Genomic DNA, 21,358 nt, shown 5'->3' with positions numbered 1-21,358 from the left:
TCTTTAAGCGATTCTCGATGGAGGCTTTCCCATCGCGGCATGAAGATGCGTCCCTCTTTTGTCACGAGGAGGTCATCCTGTAGCCAAAATTGTCGAGTCTTCCCTGCTTGCGCCAGAAAAACAAGGTGTTGTGTTGTCGGATCCTGCTGCATACCTTCGTGGATGCGGCTCAACAATGTGCCCTCAAAATGCACTTCAGAAGGCTCCGCACATGCAGTTGTCAATTCAGCCTTGTGGCTCAAGGCATCCGCCACAATATTGGTCTTTTCAACCTTCTACTCTAAGGCAAAGTCGAACTGAGCCAAAAACATCTGCCATCGAGCTTGTTTAGGCGTCAACTTCTTTTGTGTTTGAAAATAGCTCGTGGTCACATTGTTCGTCTTAACGACAAACTCAGCACCCAAAAGATAGTGCCACCAAGTCTTGAGGCAATACACGATGACTGTCATCTCACGTTCATGCACCGTGTAACGCCTCTCTGCATCTTTTAGCTTACAACTCTCATATACAATCGGATGGCCATCTTGCATAATAATTTCGCCAATGGCAAAGTTTGAGGCATCCGTGTGGACTTCGAAGGGTTTCGAATGATCAGGCAGTCGCAGCACTGGCTCCCTCACTAAGGCTTTCTTCAAGCCGTCGAAAGCATCTTGGCAAGCTCCTATCCAAAGTCATACCTAATTCTTCTTTAGCAAATCGGTGAGGGACACAACAAAAAGATGAATAGCCTTCGATGAAACATCGATAGTAGTTTGCCAAACCAAGAAATGATTGCAACTCTGGCACTTTGCAAGATGAAACCCATTCCTAGATGGCTCTTATCTTTTGCCCATCCATGCGCAGCACACCACACCCCACAACGTGGCCAAGGAAGCTGATCTCCTCCTTCCCGAAGAGATACTTCTCTCGCTTAATATAGAGGTCATTCTCCTTCAGCACTTGAAACATTATTCGCAAGTGCCCGACATGTTCTTCCATATTGCTGTTATAGATCACGATATCATCCAAGTAGACTACCACGAACTTGTCTAAGTACTGGTAAAAAATCTGATTCATTAGGGTCGTGAACGTAGTTGGAGCATTCGTCAACCCAAATGACATTACTAAGAACTCATAAGCATCATAGCGGGTAACACAAGTTGTCTTCGGCTCATCATCATCTGCAATCCTCACCTGCCAATAACCTGATCTCAAGTCTAGCTTTGAAAAGACTCGAGCACTGCCCAACTGATCGAACAAGTCTGCTATTAGGGGCAATGGGTACTTGTTCTTTACCGTGACCTTGTTCAAAGCACAGTAATCCACACATAACCATTTGGAGCCATCATGTTTCATCTGAAAAAGAACTAGGGCGCCAAATAGGGCTTTCGATGGACGAATAATGCCTGCGTCCAACATCTTATTTAGCTGTTTGTGTAACTCATTCAGCTCAGTTGAACCCATACGGTATGAAACCATTGTTGAAAGCTTCGCTCCCGGGGTCAACTCAATCTTGTGGTCGACCTCACGTCTTGGCGGAAGACGCTTCGACAATTCTGGAGGCATCACCCCCCAAAATTCTTCCAATAGTGGGGCTAGGGTCGACGACACTGTTGCTTCTACCTTTCCTTCTTTTGCGTGCACTACAACTAAGAATGTCTGCTCCCCATGCTTGACACCCTTCTTCAGCTGCATTGTCGATAATACTGAAGACTTGCCTTTTTGCGTAAGGCACTGCACTATGCGGGACAAGTCTGACCCCATGATCGTCAATGTGTTAAACTTTGACAGCATCAAAACATTCTGGCTTTGCAGAAATTTCATACCCAAAATCACCTTGAAATCATCGATGGGCACTACAGAGAAGTTGGCTTTACCGACCCAACTCCCCACTTGAATAGCCACATCTCTTGCTTCACCAAGGATGAGATTGGCCTCAGAGTTTACCGTTTTGATGGTCCTCTGCTTTGGCACAGGCTTCAAGCCCAACCACTCTGCCTCTTTTCGCAAGACAAAGTTGTGTGTGGCCCCAAAGTCTATCATTGTTGAAGTAGACTTTTCATTCATAATGACTTTCAAGTACATAAGTTCTTTACTGACCTTCATGTTCTTAGCTACGCAACTTTTAGCTACGTTAATCGATTACATAGCCTCCATCCTTGGTTGCATTGTCTCAGTGTCGCTGCATTCAGTATCGCTGCATTCTTCATGTGTAGCATTGGCTTGCCCGTCATCCTTCACGAGGCGCTTTGGGCACTGCCTGGCGATATGTCTATCGCCACAGAACCAGCATGTCACAACCGCACCCTTGTTGTTGTTGTTATGCTTTGTGAAGTTTAGTTTCTTTTCGGATTGATGACGTGTCAACACCTCACTTTTCTCATGGCGCCGCTTGTCCTTCTTGCCTTTGTGGTCAGGTTTCTTCCCGACTTTAGTTGATGGAGTAAAAGGCTTGCGCTGAGTGCCAACTAAGTGCTTGACTGTCATATATGCATCTTCCAAAATACGAAGGTTGCTCCTTTCTACTTCAGACTGTGCCCATGGTTGAAGTCCCACAATGAACCAATTGAGCTTGTCGTCTTCTGACATGTTAGGTGTCTCCAGTATAAGCTTCTGGAACATTCTGATATAGTCTTACAACAAACCAGAGTGTTTGAGCTCACGAACCATCCAGTACGCCTATCTCTGTGCGTTTCTTGGCATGAAATAGTTGCACAACTCCATTTTGAAGTCGTCAAAGGTGTCTATCACGCATTGACCCCTCTCCATGTCGTTGCACTTTCGCCTCTACCAAGCGATAGCATCTCCATCAAGTAAGGTTGTTGCGGTCTTAATCCTCAGATCCTCAATAATCACATTCTGGATATCCAAGCAGTCTTCTACTTGGAACAAGAAGTTCTCAATGGTCTTGCTATCATGAAAACCATTGAATTTCGTGGGTCTTGGCACATCAATCCTTGATGGCCTCTCACCATTTTCGTCATTTAGGGTCACTGTCCGCTGCAACGTATGGTTCTTGAACTGAAGCTCCTCTACTTCAGTCTGCAAGTTGGCCACTGTAGTCGTCAACGAAGTGACCTTCTCTATTAGTAAGTTTACCTTCTCTTGCAGGCTCGCCACTACATCATTTAGTCCACTGAAAGATTCACATGCACGTGAAATTGCTTCCTCATGCGAAGTCACATCTTCTGCCAGCTTGTTAACAGTTGCAACCAACTCTTCTTGGCCCTGAGGTGAACCCATCTCCTCAGCTTCGGCAACTGCCTTGCATTTGGTGTTGTGCAAGTTTTGATAAGGCGTTACGATGTCTTGCTCACAAATTGCAGCCTGTCGGCGTGTCTGTCGACACCAACTCCGAAGTCCCTTCTCCAGCATGAGAACGAGCTCTGGTACCACTTGTCACGATCTTTCCTCATCGCCGCAAGCCTACTTGTCAACTCGCTTGCCGGTCGCGGAAACTTGTAATCAGAGTGCAAGAGAGCAAGAGAGAATAGAGGGAGAGAAATTGCAATCACAAGAAGCAATCACAATGAGGGTGAACAAAAGAAAGCTCAATGCATTTACTTAATTCATAATTTTGCCTGCAGGCGATTACATTTCAAGTATACGGGCTGCCCCTTCGGTGTATTGATTCACCTGAACCAGACAACTTACATCGGACTCAACAAAAAGCAAAACAGACTCTAAGCGCAACTGTACAATGTAAGTCGCAAGGAAACACTTATAAAGATACGTCAAAATCTTTTGATGTCAGTGACCAAGGTGCTTATGCAACTCTGAAAACATCTTCACCATCAACAACATACTTCTTATTCATGATTGGCTTGAATGAATAGAGCCCATCACAAATCCTTGATGTAGGATATCCCCTGTTTGTTGATCCTTTATGGTAAAATCAGTTTTAGTAAAAGTAAAGGTGCAGTTATTATCCCTTGTAAAATGCCCAACAGATATGAGATTCTGAGCAACTCGCGATTAGGGGTGTCAATGGGCCTGGTTTACCCGGGCATGACCCGAACCAAACCCTATAGGGTCAAGGTACAATGATAAATAAGAAGACCTGATTAAGACCTGGGTCTGTCCGTGAAGGTCCGATTAATGCATGGACCCAGGTATAGTTTGTGAAATTTTATACCAGACTCAAACCCGACCCGAATTCCGATTAAGACCCACAATTGTTCAATGTAAAAATGATAAAAAATACTGGGTTTGGTTTAGTTCTTATTGGTTCCGGGTATGGTTTTTCTTATAGTGGACCCAATTAGACCCCAGTTTCGGACCCAATACCATACCCAAAAATCTGGTTTGGTTCCACCTGGGTCCGACCCCTTCTCACGATTAGAAGAGAGAGAGAGAGAGAGAGAGAGAGAGAGAGAGAGAGAGAGTATCGATGTTAGAAATCACAACTATGCCCCATTTCCAACCATCACAAAGTCAGGACCATATACTCGATTTTCTTAACCACTTCTTGTTCATCACCGATAACATGATGTGTGGCACATTAACGAGCCATGTGGTTGGCAGTATTGACATGTAACCAAGTTGGAGTTTTTGTTATTGGTCTGACCCTGGTTGGACTGATTACCATTTTTGTCATTACCTCTTGTGACTGGTTGTGATACAGATGACCACTGCCCCTAAGAATAAACTCTTCCTTGATCATTATAATTTTCTCTCCCTCTATTATTATTATGACCACTCTCTCTCTTTGAGTAAAGAAGGCGACAGAGCTGGTCGTATAATCTCAAGTATCTTTGTTGATTAATATGCATATCATAGAGGTCATAAAACGAAGGATGCACTTTGATAGCAGTCGCTGTGATAATTAAACTTTTATAATTTTGATAAAAGTCCATTGATCACATATTGGACCAGATCATCATCAACAGTAGATTCATTTACAGCAACAAGGGAGTCAACCATCATTTTAACACGATTCAAATAGGTCACCATGTCATCACCACTCTTCTTAACTTAGCTAAGTTGAACCTTCAATTATATGATAAAATAACTGAATTAAGATGCATAAGATTTTTTTAATGCAATCCAAGCATCATTGGCAATTTCCACACATAATCTGGCGAAGAACTGATTCAGTTACTGTGGCCTTTATCCAACTCAAGGCCAATTGATTTGGCCGATGCCATGACAGAAAATCTTGGTTAACTTTGATCGCTTCATCTAGATATACATTAGGAGAGGGAAATGATATGTCAACAGACTTCAACATATCTTGGTTTTGCATAACAACCTAAATTTGGGACCATCATAATAGGTAGTTATTCTTATCAAGTTTAATTAACACAAGGTTGGCAAAAGCGTTCCACTGGGTTACCTAGACACTAGACACGACTGCACTTTGGCTTGACGAAGTAAATCCTGATGACGCCATTGCAGACAAGCAGCAAAATCACAACATCACACCACAGGGACAATAACTTGACCAAGAAAAGAGGAGTTGCAGGCAAACAACTAGATCTCAACAACCCAACACATGTAATAAAAAAATTGGAAAATGATGGAAATGTAAAACAAAAATTATGCTCTTTCTGAAATGCTCCAAAAATTTTGAATTCTCCCTACATCCAAATTCATGTATTCTTTGGATTTAAAATAACTTTTTTATCCTTTTCACATGTGAATTTTCTCCCAAATATATGAATTTTCTCTTAAATATACAAATTTGTCAAAAATATTTAAATGTCCTCCCGAATATGCAAATATACGACTTTCTTCCTAAATATGCAAATTTTCTCTCAAATTTGTGAATTTCCTCCCAAATACTTAAATTTTCTCCTTAATATGTGTTTTTTCTCTCAAATGATATGAATTTTCTCTCAAATATGTTAATATATGAATTAACTCTCAAATATATAAATTTTCTCCTAAAATATGTGAATTTTGTCGCAACCCCCATGCAAATTTTTTTTCTCTTAAAATGTTGTACATTGCTTTAGAATAGAGGAAATTCACATATTTAGAAGAAAAATTATATATTTAAGAAAAAAATCACATATTTGGGAGGAAAATTTACATATTTAGCAAAAAAATCACATATTTAGGAGAAATTTACATATTTGAGAGGAAAATCACATATTCGTGTATTTGAAAAAAAAGTTCACATCATTTGAGATGAAAATTGCATATTTTGAAAGAAATTCACATAATTCAGAGAAATTTCACATATTTAAGAGAAATTTCATATTTTTTTGAAGAAAATTTGCATATTTAGAAAAAAAATTACATATTTAGAAGAAAATTCATATATTCACATATTTAGAAAAAAAACACATATTTACATATTTGGGAGAAAAGTCGCATAGTGAAATTTTGCATGTGCCAAAGCACTACAAGAAAAATGCTAATTAGCGACGGATATTTGCGATGAATTTTTTTCGACGGATAGTTGCGACGAATTAGCGAGAGAAAACTATTTGTCGCTAACATTCGAAATATTTGCAAAAGTAGCGATGAAAATATTTCCCTCGCTAAATCTGTCACTACTTAGCGATGGATTAGCGATAAAATTTTTCCGTCACCAAAACACTACAAAAAATACTAATTAGCGAGAGAATTTTTCCGTCGCTAAATAGCGATGGATTAGCGACAGAAAAATTCCCTCGCTAATTCCGTCGCTAATTTTTTATTTAAACCATCCCACCTGAGGCGCAAAATTTTTCCTCCCTCCATTTTTTCCTCCCCCCGTTTGATTTAAATCACCCTTCCTCTGACGACGCGCAATGCCCCCCCTAACCGTGACACTGGCGTCGGCCCTCCGAGCGTCCGACTCCTCTCGCTACCTCTCCCCCGCGCCGTCCTCCTCCTCCCGGCGGTGCCCCTCGCCGGTCTCCACCACCAGTCCCGCCTCTCCCTCGCCTGAGGCTCTCCGAGTGTGACTGGCGTCGGCCCCCGGACCGTCCTCCTCCTCCCGCTACCTCTCCCCGCATCGTCCTCCTCCTCCCGGCGGTGCCCCTCGCCGGTCTCCACCGCCCGTCCTGCCTCTCCCTCGCCTAAGGCCCTCCGAGCGTGACTGACATCGCCCCCCGAACCATCCTCCTCCTCTCGCTACCTCTCTTCCGCGTTCTCCTCCTCCTCCCGGCGGTGCCCCTCGCCGATCTCCACCGCCCAATCGGCCACCTGCAGCTGCCCATGTCCCTTCTCCCACCGTGATTGGCTCGCTGCGGAAGAGCGTCCCGACGCCGGAACACGTCGATTATGTGCAAAAAAAATTGCTCCCTGCTGAAGAATGCGCCAGCAAAGAGCAAATCTTTTTATTTTTATTTTTTAAATTTAACGACGGATTAGTGATGGATATTATCCATCGCTAATTTAAAATAGTGAAGGACTCGCGATGGATCATGTCCGTCACTAATCCGTCGCAAATTAGCGACGAAAGTAGCGACAGATAAGTTCTGTCACTACTTAGCGTCGAAAAATTCATGATGAAAGTTATTCATCGCTAATCCTACGCTAATCCATCGCTAAATCGTTTAGCGACGGATTTAGGTCGTCGCTAATCCACAGGTTTCTTGTAGTGAAGGTAAAAAAGTCTTTTTAAAGCTAGAAATTTGCAAATTTGGACAAAGGGGAAATTAAAAAATTGTGGGGCATTTTTCAAAATATATATCATTTTTGTAGTATAATATCATCATTTTTCATAAAAATGACAACTATTTAAGGTAACTTTCATGTCGTTCTTTAATTTGTTAAAGCTTTTATCCCTATCACAAACATGGCAACTTAGTAAATATTGTTAAAACCAATCTTATTTTGAGAGTGTCAAAAGGTGCACATGTTATGGGTGAAGTTCTCTATACATATATATAAAGAGAATGATGTATATCTTCCATACAGTTTATCTCCATGACTGTCCTAAACCCTTTTATAAACATATTTGCAGATGCTTTTTATTTAATTTAAGCACATACATGTCATCTCTATGTTTTATTTAGTAGAAAACATGTATCAGTTAAAGCATTTTTTATGTTTAGACGTATTTTTAGATCAATGAAAAAAATCGGTGGTATATATTACACCAAAAACTTGATTAACTAAAAAAATCAGTGGTATATAGCATCTCAAAAAGTATTCCGACCTTTCTAGATCCAAAGGGCTCTAGAAAGTTTACTAACGCATCCGACAAAGTATTCCAACCAGTCTAGTGTCAAATGGTGTCAAAAAATTCAATAATATATTGACAATAAAGTAGATGGCACTCACTTTTGACACTATTTCCTATTTCACTTTCAAAATATATCAAACATGGCTACTTGATCTTTTTCTTGCCTAAAAAGATCAGGTGCCATGTAAGTTGTCTAAGCACCATAATTTTGACCAAACAAAAGACCAAAATTGTCAAGAAAATAGTAAAATGGACATTTGGGATATATTTTTTAGTTTAGAATGAGGAAGGGGGGCTGTCCAACCAAAGAAAGGTTCAAAATCTACAATAAACAACGATAAGATGACTCTCCTTATCCAATGCTTGAGCACCTCATCAGTCGAACCTCGTATATTTGTTCTTTATAATTTATTTAGTAAAAAATATGATTTACATGAAGACTTTACCATATATAGGCATGTTCTTCGAAACGTGAAAACAATGTATTTAAAATTTTACAATACAAAGTATTATGAATTGTTGATTTTTAGTGCTTTTAAAAATACATCTAAACATAAAAAAATCATAGCCTAAGACAAGACGCTCCCTAAATGAATGATAAAAATCCAATATGTAAAGTCTGATCAATAAAAAACTTGATCGTTAGAGAAGGCATGTTGCAGATTATCATCAGTTATAGATTTTGGACCTTCCTTTGGTTGGACAATCTCCCTTCCCCATTTATGGTATTTGTAATATAAGTTAGTGCCATATGCATCATTGTCCTTATCATATATCGCTTACACGATGTATCCAATTGTATGAGTAAAGATATTATGAGAATAAGATAAAATTGGATAGACGTTTTTTTATCTTCACTGATGGGTGTCTTGGGGTGTGTTGGATCTTATGATCTCATATCCTTGGATCCATTGTCTGATCCTCCCTGTTTTCATTAGACCCAAAAAAAAACTTGAATTTGTGTAGTTTTAAGGGTCTCAAATCTTTAGATCTGGGATCCTTTGTTTGCTCGAGGATCAAATCTTATATGGGCTGCATGCCAAATCTGACCTCATGCTCAGAGATCAGTTTCATTGTGTGTACTTGAAGAAGAACCCACAAAAGTCTATCCCCAAATTGGTATTAAGAAAAGATAAATATCTTATACAAGGGCACTTCAAGTTCGAATCCCTATGTGGGCACTCCCTTATGCAAGGCAAAGCATGATCAATCATCTTTGGGGTCGAGGAGAGTACACCATGGTTTTACAGTGGTGAGACAACAACCCATAGGTTCGGTAGGCTAAGACCAACGCAACCAGATCTCTAATTTCAAAGGTGGTTTTTCTAGTTCCCATGGAAAAAATTCAGGTATGCCAGTAAACTACAAGGATAAGATGAATTGAAGTGGATAGAAGCGTGAATAAAGTGAATCGAACAAAATCTGGTCAAATAGATACATGAGAGCTTGTGAAAAAATGGGCATTTCAAAAAAATGACTAATCATGGAAAGCGATTTATTCAGTCCTATTTGTAAGCTAAAGGGTGTGTTTGAATGCTTGTCCAAGATTATGCAAAACAGTAGAACAAAACAGACAAAACACATGTTTTGTCCGTTCTGTAACAACTCTTTTTCGTCTAAAGTTTGATTCGACTCAAATAGAAAATCATATTTTTTTGTTTAAAAATGAATAAACTGCAAGAAAATAAAAAATAAATAAACCTCAAACAAAAAGAAAATGAATTATAAATAAACCAAAAAAACCTAAACTATAAAAAAACCCAAAAATTAATTATAAAAAGCCCTATTTCAAATCATAATCAAAGAAATATAGCCCTAATCAAATTAAACATAAAAAAAACTAATTAAAGAAATTTGATTCAAAGCCCTAATGAAAGAAATTTCATATTTTTTATATTTAATTCAAACCATAATTCGAAAAGCCCTAAATTGAAACCCTTATTCAAAAGGCCTCAATTCAAAACCCTAAATACAAAATCCATAACTCAAACCCTAATGAGAGAGAAAGAAGAAGAAGATAGAGAGAGGGGGGTGTTGCCGCCCGGCCGTCTCCCCACAAGGGTGAGATAGATGGGGGGGAGTCGAGTATTACCACCCTGACCATTTTTTTAAGCGCGTTACCACCATTCCGTGTGTGCGTGTAGGGGGAGGGGTGTTTCACCATTTCTGGAATGTAGCAAATGCATATTCTGCACAACCAAACACGCCCAAAAAGAACACTTGTGGTGAGTTAGGGTATCACCGTCAGTAGGGCATGAATCTGGAACCCTTAGTTATGATGGCGAGGTCTTTATCTATCCAGCTATCATATTCAATCCCGGTAATGGAGGCTTTAGATAATCAAAACATCTTTAATAAATGAATACAATAATCAAAAGTGATATTCTCCAACCAGTGTTACATGTAGGAAAATAACCAACAGAAACATAGTCATGAAAGATTGGTATTGTGTGAAAAATATTTAAAAAATAATAACACAGTTCAACTAGAGTTTTTTCTTCTTAGGGAACAACTAAATCACCATCCCATTTTGTAACTGTTCAAAGAAAGATACTCATGCTACTCTATCTGACATTATATAACACTTAAAGAATTAGTTTTAAAGTTGACTGTAGCGGCACAAAGAAATACTAATAACAGTTGAAATATTCATGGTCACCAATAAAGAAAAGATGCATTGGAAAACGAAATAGCAACACTAAACTATAGATTTATTATTTACATATGTATCAAACATTTCTGCTCTATACAAATTCTTCCAAATGTTTATTCCTCTGGCATTAAATGGATGATATCTCAAAAACATCCTATAAACATTTGAGGCATAAAATGACCAAGGTTTTCTTTCAGAAACTCTCAGGCAAAAGAGTAGCCACATTGAAGAATTTAGGCTCTTAAGCTAAATGCATATTCTACACAACCAAACACACCCAAAAAGAACACTTGTGGTGAGTTAGGGTATCACCGCCAGTAGGGCATGAATCTGGAACCCTTAGTTATGATGGCGAGGTCTTTATCTATCCAGCTATCATATTCAATCCCGATAATGAAGGCTTCAGATAATCAAAACATCTTTAATAAATGAATACAATAATCATAAGTGATATTCTCCAACCAGTGTTACATGTAGGAAAATAACCAATAGAAACATAAGTCATGAAAGATTGGTATTGTGTGAAAAATATTTAAAAAATAATAACACAGTTCAACTAGATTTTTTTCTTCCTAGGAAACAACTAAATCACCATCCCATTTTATAACTGTTCAAAGAAAGATACTCATGCTACTCTATCTGACATTATATAACACTTAAAGAATTAGTTTTAAAGCTGACTATAGTGGCACAAAGACATACTAATAACAACTGAAATATGCATGGTCACCAATAAAGAAAAGATGCACTGGGAAACGAAATAGCAGTAGGTGAATAATTGTGAATAAGGGAGAAAATTTGTTGGAACTTGGAAGATGTACTGACAACACTAAACTATAGATTTACTATTTACATATGTATCAAACATTTCCGCTCTATAAAAATTCTTCCAAATGTTTATTCCTCTGGCATTAAATGGATGATATCTCAAAAACATCTTGCAAACATTTGAGGCATAAAATGACCAAGGTTTTCTTTAAGAAACTCTCAGGCAGAAGAGTAGGCACATTGAAGAAATTAGGCTCTTAAGCTAAAGAGTTTCAAGATCCAAACAATCCCCAACCAACTCATGCCCATCTTTTAACGAAAGGAGATGCTCCATGGCATATTTAGCAGCCTGAGATGTCACAATTGTCCCAGCAGAACTTTCATCTCTTGAATTTCTACTCACCTATAAAAGATGAATGTTATTAAACATGAATAATAACGATAGAATGAGAGGTGCACACACACATTTTCATGCTATTAAAGATATATATACTGAAACCACAACACCATCTGGAGTTCAAGTATTTCCGGTTACAGATGTTTCTATTCCTTGGATTGTTGGTAAAGAAAGTAAAAACAACATGCAACAAGAGCATAGACTGATAAATTATGAACAAAGAATTGGCCCCCAAACTATTCATCAATGGAAGAGAGAGAGAGATCCCCATGCTTGTGTGGTGTCTTCATGCATGTCTGTGGTAGTGCATGTGTTTGTGGGTAGCAACTAGCCACATGAGTGGCACTTTCAGCTTGAGGTTCAATCATGTGCAATCACATTCTTGAAAAGAATGTGACACACCACCTGATTGAGACACCTGTTGATGGGTCTCACATGAAGGAAAAGGAAACCAATGCATGTTATACTACCCCTCCTTAGGGTATGTTTGAATGTCCGGTTTTGTGAAGAATTTGTCGTTCACTTAGGTCAAAGATACGCAAATCTTTTTTTTTTTACTCGAGAAAACTGCTCCAGGCACATACACCTTACCACACTGGCTCAGTCTGCCATACTTAGATTGATGTCCATGTCAGCGTAAAACTCTGAGGGCTTACCCATTGACCCCCAAAAGTCACCAAGCTTCAGCTTAAGCAGGGGGTGGCGCCGATGGGATATGAACCTAGACTTTCCGTCAAACGGTTTAGACTCTCATCACACTATGTCAAACCCATTGGGTCTAAAGATACATAAATCTTTCTTCAACAAGGAATCTTAGACCCTCAAAAAGTGACAATCTGAAAGAACACATTAGGTCGTTTAGAGCTGCCTTGGATGTTGTCCAGCTATATCATGAACCGTAGCCAGAACACCATCAAGTTTGTGTTTTCGTTTCAACCATTTCTTTTTTACCACATACTAGATCATTGCATATTTAGAGTTCGCTTGAGTTTCATTTATTCTTGTGATGAATGGCGTTCCAAATACCATGGATGAACTCTCTCTCTTCTAGATGGCTGCCTTGCATTTCCTTTTTCATAGCCTATGAAGTTCTAGATGAATGACATTTAAGGTTTGTAAAATGAGTGGTTGAAAAAAGTTCACTATAAGGTATTTGGAACGCTACTCATCACATGGATGAACAACATCAAAGCAAGCTAAAGCAGGGGCGAAGCTACATATAGGCTCATCTTGACCTGAAAATTCCCAATAAGGCCCTATTTGGGAACCAGTATTAGAGGGATTTTGTAAAGAGTTCAACAAAATACAAAAATTGAACTTCAAGAAAAATGAATTTTAGGCTATGTTTGAGAACCCATAGCATGATATTTGAATAGCAAAGAATGTAGATAAAAGATATATCATATTTAATTGCAGAGTTGATATTTATTTATTTTTTTGACAAATAAGTAATATTTAAATCATTGTCTTGTGTGAAAAATAATTGTGCATATAATATAGATTATAATTGGATCGAATCTCATGCATAAAAAAAAAATAGTTATACTTTTAAAGCTACTAAGTTTTACCCAATAATTGATGCATTTAGTTTTAATAAAAGTAAATTAATTGAAAAATGCAAACTAAAAGCATAAGTGTTGTTACAAAATTAAATAGGATGTTGCTTATCATTTCAATAAACTATCTAATTTGTTAGGCCGACCCAAGTATCAACCTCAAGTTTCCTAATAATAATGGCCAAAAAACTTACATCTACAAGCTAGTGATGAATTGGATTAGAAATTAATTCAACCATATATCTAATTCCAAACAGTAATTTTAATCCATAACACTTTGAATATGTAAATCTAAATGGATATAAAAAATAGAGCTTAGGTTAAGATGAAAGATTTGCATAAATTCAATCCATTTTGACCCTAAAAAACAAAAGAATTTAGATATAGGTCAGATATCCAGTTGAATATGAGTCCATTCAGTTAGATTAGAAGAAAAAAAAATATTTGATTGATATTCTACCTAAATATGGATTTATATAGAGATTCTAGGTTCAGATATGACTCAAAATCCAGACAAAATGTATCAATGTTATGGAGTCCATATTGTTTATGATCCAAATCCAATGTCTGACCATTATGTGGGATTTGGGTTACCTAGATCCAAATAAAAATGAAACAAATAACATGATAGCGAGGTGAATGTCTTTCAGTAACTACCCATCAAAAGTGAACGTCTTTTGATAACTATCGTTGGGAATCCCTTCAAAGTAAGAAACAGTAAATACCTCCTCATCGTGAAAGAAGCTAAAAATGAGTAAGTAAAAGTGAGAATTTATAACCTCTTGAATCTCAACATAAATTCATGATTCCCTGCATTCCTTTTCCCAAACATCTTCCAAATTTTTGTGGAGTAGTCCAACTCAAATATCGGTCTCCGACACCATCTCATATCCTCCAACACCCTCCTCCTAAACACAACCTTAAAGGAGTTGTAGGTTTCCGTTATTGTTTAGAAATATACGTAACTCTTTCTAGGATTCAGGCTTTTAACTTCTCTTGGCTCCTCACCATGTTTGGTTGTTGGTGAATGTAGTTGTAAGTAGAGGTGGGCAATGAATCAGTCAGTCCACGAGCCAACCCGACTCAACCCACCATGGGTCGGGCTTGGGTCTATAAATTAGGCTCAAGCTATGTAATATCTTGCAAATTTGTGTTTAATTTTAAATGTAATAAATACAAATTTATTAAATATATATATATATATATATATATTTATTTATTTATTTATTTTGACTAAAATAATATATATATATATATTATAATATAGTGGCTAATATTACCTTTGGATCTAATTAATATAGATCTTGGACTCGATGATTGAGATCCATAATCCATTTAATATTAAAACAAATAGGTAATTAAAATAACAAATTATAATACTAAGATAAGATATATATTATATATTTTTATGTATTGTTAGGAAGGGGCATTCCTTTTTTAATGAAATAGGATTCTTTCTATTTCAGTAGGTAGGGACATCCCCTCCCTTAGAGGACTCTTTTCTGTCATAATAACATGCATGAGCCTCTCTTTCTCAATCACAACTTTGAGAGAGAGAGAGAGCAGTGAGTGGGAGGGTGACTATAGCGCATACTTCTTCAACGCCACTTTCTTGTTCGTTTTCAATGTCTCCTTCATCTTTTCCTTCTTTCTTTGTGATTCACCAAAAAAGGTACAAGCTCCTTTCCAGATTTGATAGGCTAGAAAATTGGCATGGATCGAATAAGTCATGATGATTCTTTTGAGAAAAGAAACAAAAAAAAAGATTTAGGCATGGTTTGTGCCTACTAGGATTTTTTTGTTGTTGGATAAATTATGTTTTTGAAAGTATAAACAGAGCCTCACGTTTCAGGATTTGATGGCTTGTATAGTTTGTTGATCAATGAATTTAAATATTGATATTGTGAAGAACATATTTTAATGGATGATGTGTGTCAATTAACTACATGCTTACATTAATAGTCTATTTATATTAATCATAGAAATAGATTTTTCAACATGTTTAGGTTTGTAAACATACTCAAACTTACTTGCATGCATAGATTTTCTTTTTAGCATATTTAAGTACATCATGTCTTGATTGTTTTGGGTTAACGTTTTGACATAGATTTGGGATTGACCATTTATGTAGTTCAAGTGCCTCTATAGATTTGTTGTTATCTGATACTAATTTTTTTTATGATTTCTAAAACTTCATATTTGTGTATGGATTCTTTTCTAAATTCTACACATTCTGATGTTTTTATTTATGACCCATGATAAATCACTTTTTGGGTTTAGATTGAACTGATTGTTGGATTAGAGGGTACATGTTCAACTGAGCACAAGAATCGGTTTGAACCGAGATCTTGCTGTGTATGACAAAACCCAAGGGTTTGACCAAAATCCAAAGGAACTATGGGTTTGGATTTCAGATTCACCGGTATGTTGAAGGGGGTTCCTGAATGAATTTGATGACCTATCCCAACCCTGTATCACGTTAGGATGAGTTGAGCAATATATATATATATATATATATATATATATATATATATATATATATATATATATATATATATATATATATATATATATATATATATATATATATATTGCTTTAGTCAATGCATCATGATTTTTTTTGTTATCATAGGAATCTAGTGATTTGAAAAGTTTTCCCTGTTATCACGTCCATCCTTAGAAACTGAAATGAAATTTCTATCATCACATTTGTGTTGCGATCAGATATAATCCTATATGTTGATTTATTGGGGTTGCATAAGCATATTAGTTAAGTTAATTCTGCGTATGCACAACTTGTGTTTTTCAGAAATTGTGAATCGTGGGCATGAACCTGATCTGATTAGTCTGTATAATTTTTCAATTTTATTTGTTATGTAGTCTGATTCGTATATCACAATATGCTTATTTTGTCCTTTACACATGTTATAAAAATCTTTTATTTATATTTGGTCCATGTTAAAACCACATTATGAAAGGTTAGTTGGAGTTTAATTAGTTGATTTTTTATGTCAGATAGAAATCAGTCATGTGAACTTGATTTGGTTGGTGTGGATCGGATTTTACATCCATTCTTAAAGTTGATCATTTTTAGCTCACTATTAAGTGTATCAAAAATCTGGTTTGAAAGTTTATTTGAAATCTGATTTTCTAGAAGTTTCTATAGTCTGAATTTTTGTTTAACTTGATTAAGTGTGATCTTTTTTAGAAAATATTAAATATGATTTGTCTTGAATATCTGGTCAAATCAGAATCTAATGGATGCAGAATTGGATTGGCTATAAAAGTTTTAGAATTTCGATTGGCATGGTAAAACTGATTTACTATTTTAATGTGGATTCATTTATTTGCTATGAATATATATTGATGTTGTACCGTAAATACATAATTGAATATTTATGTTTGATTATTTTTTATCAAAATTTGCAATGCTAATTAAGTTTTATTAAATTGTGTAGTTAGTGCTTATATGTGAACCATTGGCAGGCCTTTCGAGGCTAGTTGCATGTGTTGTACTTGAAATAACAAGTTTTAAATGCATTATAAAACTATTTTATATTGCTTTAAAATTAGTTACACTATTGAAATTGATAGAGCAAAAACTCAAATTTGTTAATGCATGTTGATTTGCATAATTATTTTTGTGTAAAGAACCCTTAATAAATTAAAAATGATAAAAGAGATCAAACAACGTAATAATTTGTTCTTCTTTTGTTGTCCTCTATGGATTTGGAAAACCTGGGATGATGGTCATAGGGGACTGTGAACTGCCACGTTTTAGTATACCGAGCAATGTCGTCTAGGATGAGGATGCCCTGATGGTGGTCGTTCAGGGTGAGGATGTTCTCACAATGGTTGGCTAGGGTGAGGATGCCCGATAAGATTAGTAGGGTAGCCTAGGGTGTGGATGTCCTTGTCATCCCAACATTGGTGAGGATGTCCAATGTTCCGACTTAGGGTTGGGATGCTCGACATTGGTCGTGGGACATGTGTGAGACCCAATTAATAAAATATAAATTATTCATTTAAAATACAATTGCAGACTACCTTGGACCTTGAGAATCTGACTTATTTTTAGTAATCGTGGGTTTTACAAAAGATAAGTTTAATTATTTTGCATTAAGTAGGGACACACATTCAAAAACAATACATGACAATTGAACCTAAAAAGCCATTCATACATGTTGCATTAATTTATGCATCCCAAAAATTTTATTTTAGCATATAGTTTTTTTATTGTTTTTAATTTAACTATTTATAATGCAAGACTGTTCTGAATATGAATTATTGTTTAGAGCTTTCTTAAACTTATGTTTGGTTTGATTTATGCTATCTTTCTTACTATTGATTTTCGAGAAAGTCAAGTACGAAAACTGCAGTTCTTACCTTATTTTTAAAAAAACCTTTTTAAAGTACTGAGGGACACTGATGGAGGGACCGACTTGATAGAGGAATCAAAGATTGTAAAACCTGCAAAATTTTGGTAATCATCGAAATAAATAAATATTAAAATTCTTCAAAATAACTATGATAGTATGATATGGATTTGATCCAAATGGATCTTGAATCTGAATAAGATCAAATGGATCCAATATTTGGATGTAGATATGGTGAGTGGATTCAGATCCTGGGTGGATCTGAAATCCAATTAGAATTCAATTGGATCTCAATGGATCCAAATATGGTTGAATCTCAATCAAGATCCAAGAAATCTAGTTAGAGAGTTTAGAAGATCTAAAGTATATTTTAGATCCAACTCAAATTTGAGATCCGGTCAAAAACCCATTCGTATATAAATGAATTAATGAAGACCAATAATGCAACAAGACATGAGGTGTATTGCCTAGTTGAAAGGCAACCTGAGCTCAAATCTCATTAACTACACTCACACGTTTTAATAAAGAAGACACCATTTTTCCTTTTGACGAAAATACATAACATCTATACGTAGGTAAGTAAATTAAATATGATGAAAATTTCAATAAAATGAACATTGGTGCAGTGGAGAGGTTTGTTGCCTCTTTGGGAATGGAACAAAGTTTAAATCCCCTCGTGCACATGGTACTTTTTGGCAATAAGTAGCTGTGATATTTTGGACAAAAAAATTCAAAATTTATGACAAGGATACACATTTTTGGTAAGATATGGATTAGCCAAAAATCTCAAAATAGGAAACTTAACTTGGGTTTAAATTTTAAATCTTGAATTTAAAGACATGATAGACCTTTCCCTATATAAAACACGTTTTTCTACTATAGGATTAAAATAGCATTTTAGAAAATATGAAAGGTTGAAAAACTCAATTGGGGAAGGTCATTATTCTCTTTGCCATCCTCACACATATGAACCAATATAAGAAATGAGGAGAGGGACAAAATAAAAAAATGTGTTTTTGATAATCTTATCAAAAACAATAATATTGAGTTATTGCTATCATTAGGAGGGTGAATAGTTTCCAGAATCTAGACGCACGATTTTTGTAGTTTTTTTTTTCTCTCTCTCTCTCTCATCTCTCCTTCTATAGCTCTCTCAAACCCTCATCTCTCTCATCTCTTCTCCTTCTACCTATCTCCACCTCCACACTTTTGGAGGTGTTGCACCATGTACAACTAGGCGAAATGACGACCACCATCATACTCAGGCTGTGTTCGGTGATTTATTCATAGAAGAGGTAAGGGCATAACTTCTCTATACATGTACGCAGTGTCGTGGGGCACATATATGCATTTGGCTATTGCGAATACATGTATCATGATACATATATTTCAGCAAGTAGCCATGCAAATAAATGAATCTGTATAATTTCTGCAGAGGAAATTCTAAATCCATGTATTCATGTAGATCTTATCATTTTTCTGCATTTATTTTTCTGATTATGCATATAGCAAAACGTTGGTGATTAATCTGCATATGTGAGCGGATTTGATTTTTATCCTATTCATACGTATGTGCTTACACAATAGTCTGCATATTGGTACAAATTTGATTTTTTTGATCTTACATACTCCTAAGTCTGTGTATTAGTGCAAATGTGATTATTTTCTTTTAATCGTGCAAATATATGAGCTAAACAGAAATGTGCCTATTTGAATAGAGTTGAAGATTGAATCTGCATACTTGTACGAACATGATGTTTGAGCTGCATATGCGTGAAGAACAAAAAAAAAATTGCTGCATATAGATGGGTGCTTTTAAACATGAATATGCATATGTGTATGCTATTAAACATGAATATGTATATTAGGGAAGATTAGATTTATTTTAGCTGCATATACATATACTATTAAACATGAATTTGCATATGCGTATGCTATTAAACATGAATATGCATATTAAGGGAGAATTGCTTTTTTTATTTGCATATACATATGCTCTTGAAACATGAGTCTTCACATTTTGTATAGATCTAATTTTTTATCTAGATATAAGATCTTTGTTAGACTCTCGGTTCATGAGGTTCTATTATGGACAACCATGATAGCATGCTTTGCCCAACATGGCTATGGTCATGAAGTTTTTTTTTTTTGAGACTTTTGGGACATGAGGAAGACAAGCTTTACACTGAACCAATTTACCCTTGCTAGTCTTGTTAGTATTATTATTGATATTGATGACAAAAATGTGCCTTAGCCTAATGAAACCCATAGGGGTCTGACCGACCCTCGTCCATTTTTGCATTTTGTATTTTCTGTCATGGTTTGGAACACCAAATGTAGGTGTTGCGGGTATGTAACAAAATGAGTATTTAGCATATTGTGACCAGTAGGGGTTTGCCCGACCCAGTCCAATTATTTTGTATTTTTATTTATGACCAAATAACGCACGTCACCCTGTAGGGATGTTGCAAGTCGAACTCTGTCCTACCCCATACTATTCAACTTGGGTTTACAACTGCATCACTTGGTTGGACGTTATAGGCAGGGGTTTGTCCGACCCCAACCTCCATATGTTGTGACTACTAGTGTGTAGATCACCTTGGTTGAAACACAGACCCCAACATCTACCTGATTATCTTTGTAGCAGTTTGTGTATGTCACCGGTTGGGACATTGCAGAATGGGACCTATCTGACCCCAGTCTATTTGAGTTTGGAGTTGCAGTAAAAGTGCGTTCCTATGAGCTAGACGTTGCAGGTTCAGCATGCACCCTCCTTATGGTGAGTCAGTGCAGCACCATATATTAGACGCTACATGTTCAACCAGTGTATTGCCTAGGTAGCGAACCACAACATGCGTCACCCTGTAAGATACAGCAGGTAGGGGTCGGCTTGACCCTAATGTATCATACTGCTATTGTATCATGACTTGTACTGAATAAAGAAAAATATGAAAATAAAATATAGAATATAAAAGGTACATATATTCAAAATAAATTATATAGGTCTCAAATGGTGAGTTCCAAATTAATACAAACAATGATTGTTAATTTGTTGCATATGATTCAATATGCATAAATTCAACTAAATACATATCAAGAATGTGTGATATTGACCATGACATAGATAAGGTGAAAAATATGATAGTATTGAGTATCATTTCATGCGAAATAATAAATACGAGAATATGTTCACAAAGTTAGTTCAATTTACTATTTTCAAGAGAATATATTATTTCATTGAATGTTTATTTTTTGGAACCCGTAACATAAGAACTATAAGGTTAGTTCCATTGCATTTACTTTAAAAATTTATCAAGCAAGATCAAGTCTCACAGACTCTGATCCATCGAACGCATGAGATTATGTATCTTCCACATGTGAAGGGCATGATCATGGTTCTAGTTATAAAACATTCATTAAATGTAAAAATGGGTTATAGGATTGGATCCTTAAAAGAGGGTCTTGCGTACTCAACGAGGTGGTTGTTTTATTTGAAAACCCAGTAAA

The sequence above is a fragment of the Nuphar pumila genome, chromosome 13, assembly GCF_984573655.1.
Source record: "Nuphar pumila chromosome 13, dmNupPumi1.hap1.1, whole genome shotgun sequence".
Taxonomy (NCBI): Eukaryota; Viridiplantae; Streptophyta; class Magnoliopsida; order Nymphaeales; family Nymphaeaceae; genus Nuphar; species Nuphar pumila.
The sequence above is the reverse complement of the archived record's forward strand: the minus strand, read 5'-3'. Positions refer to the sequence as shown.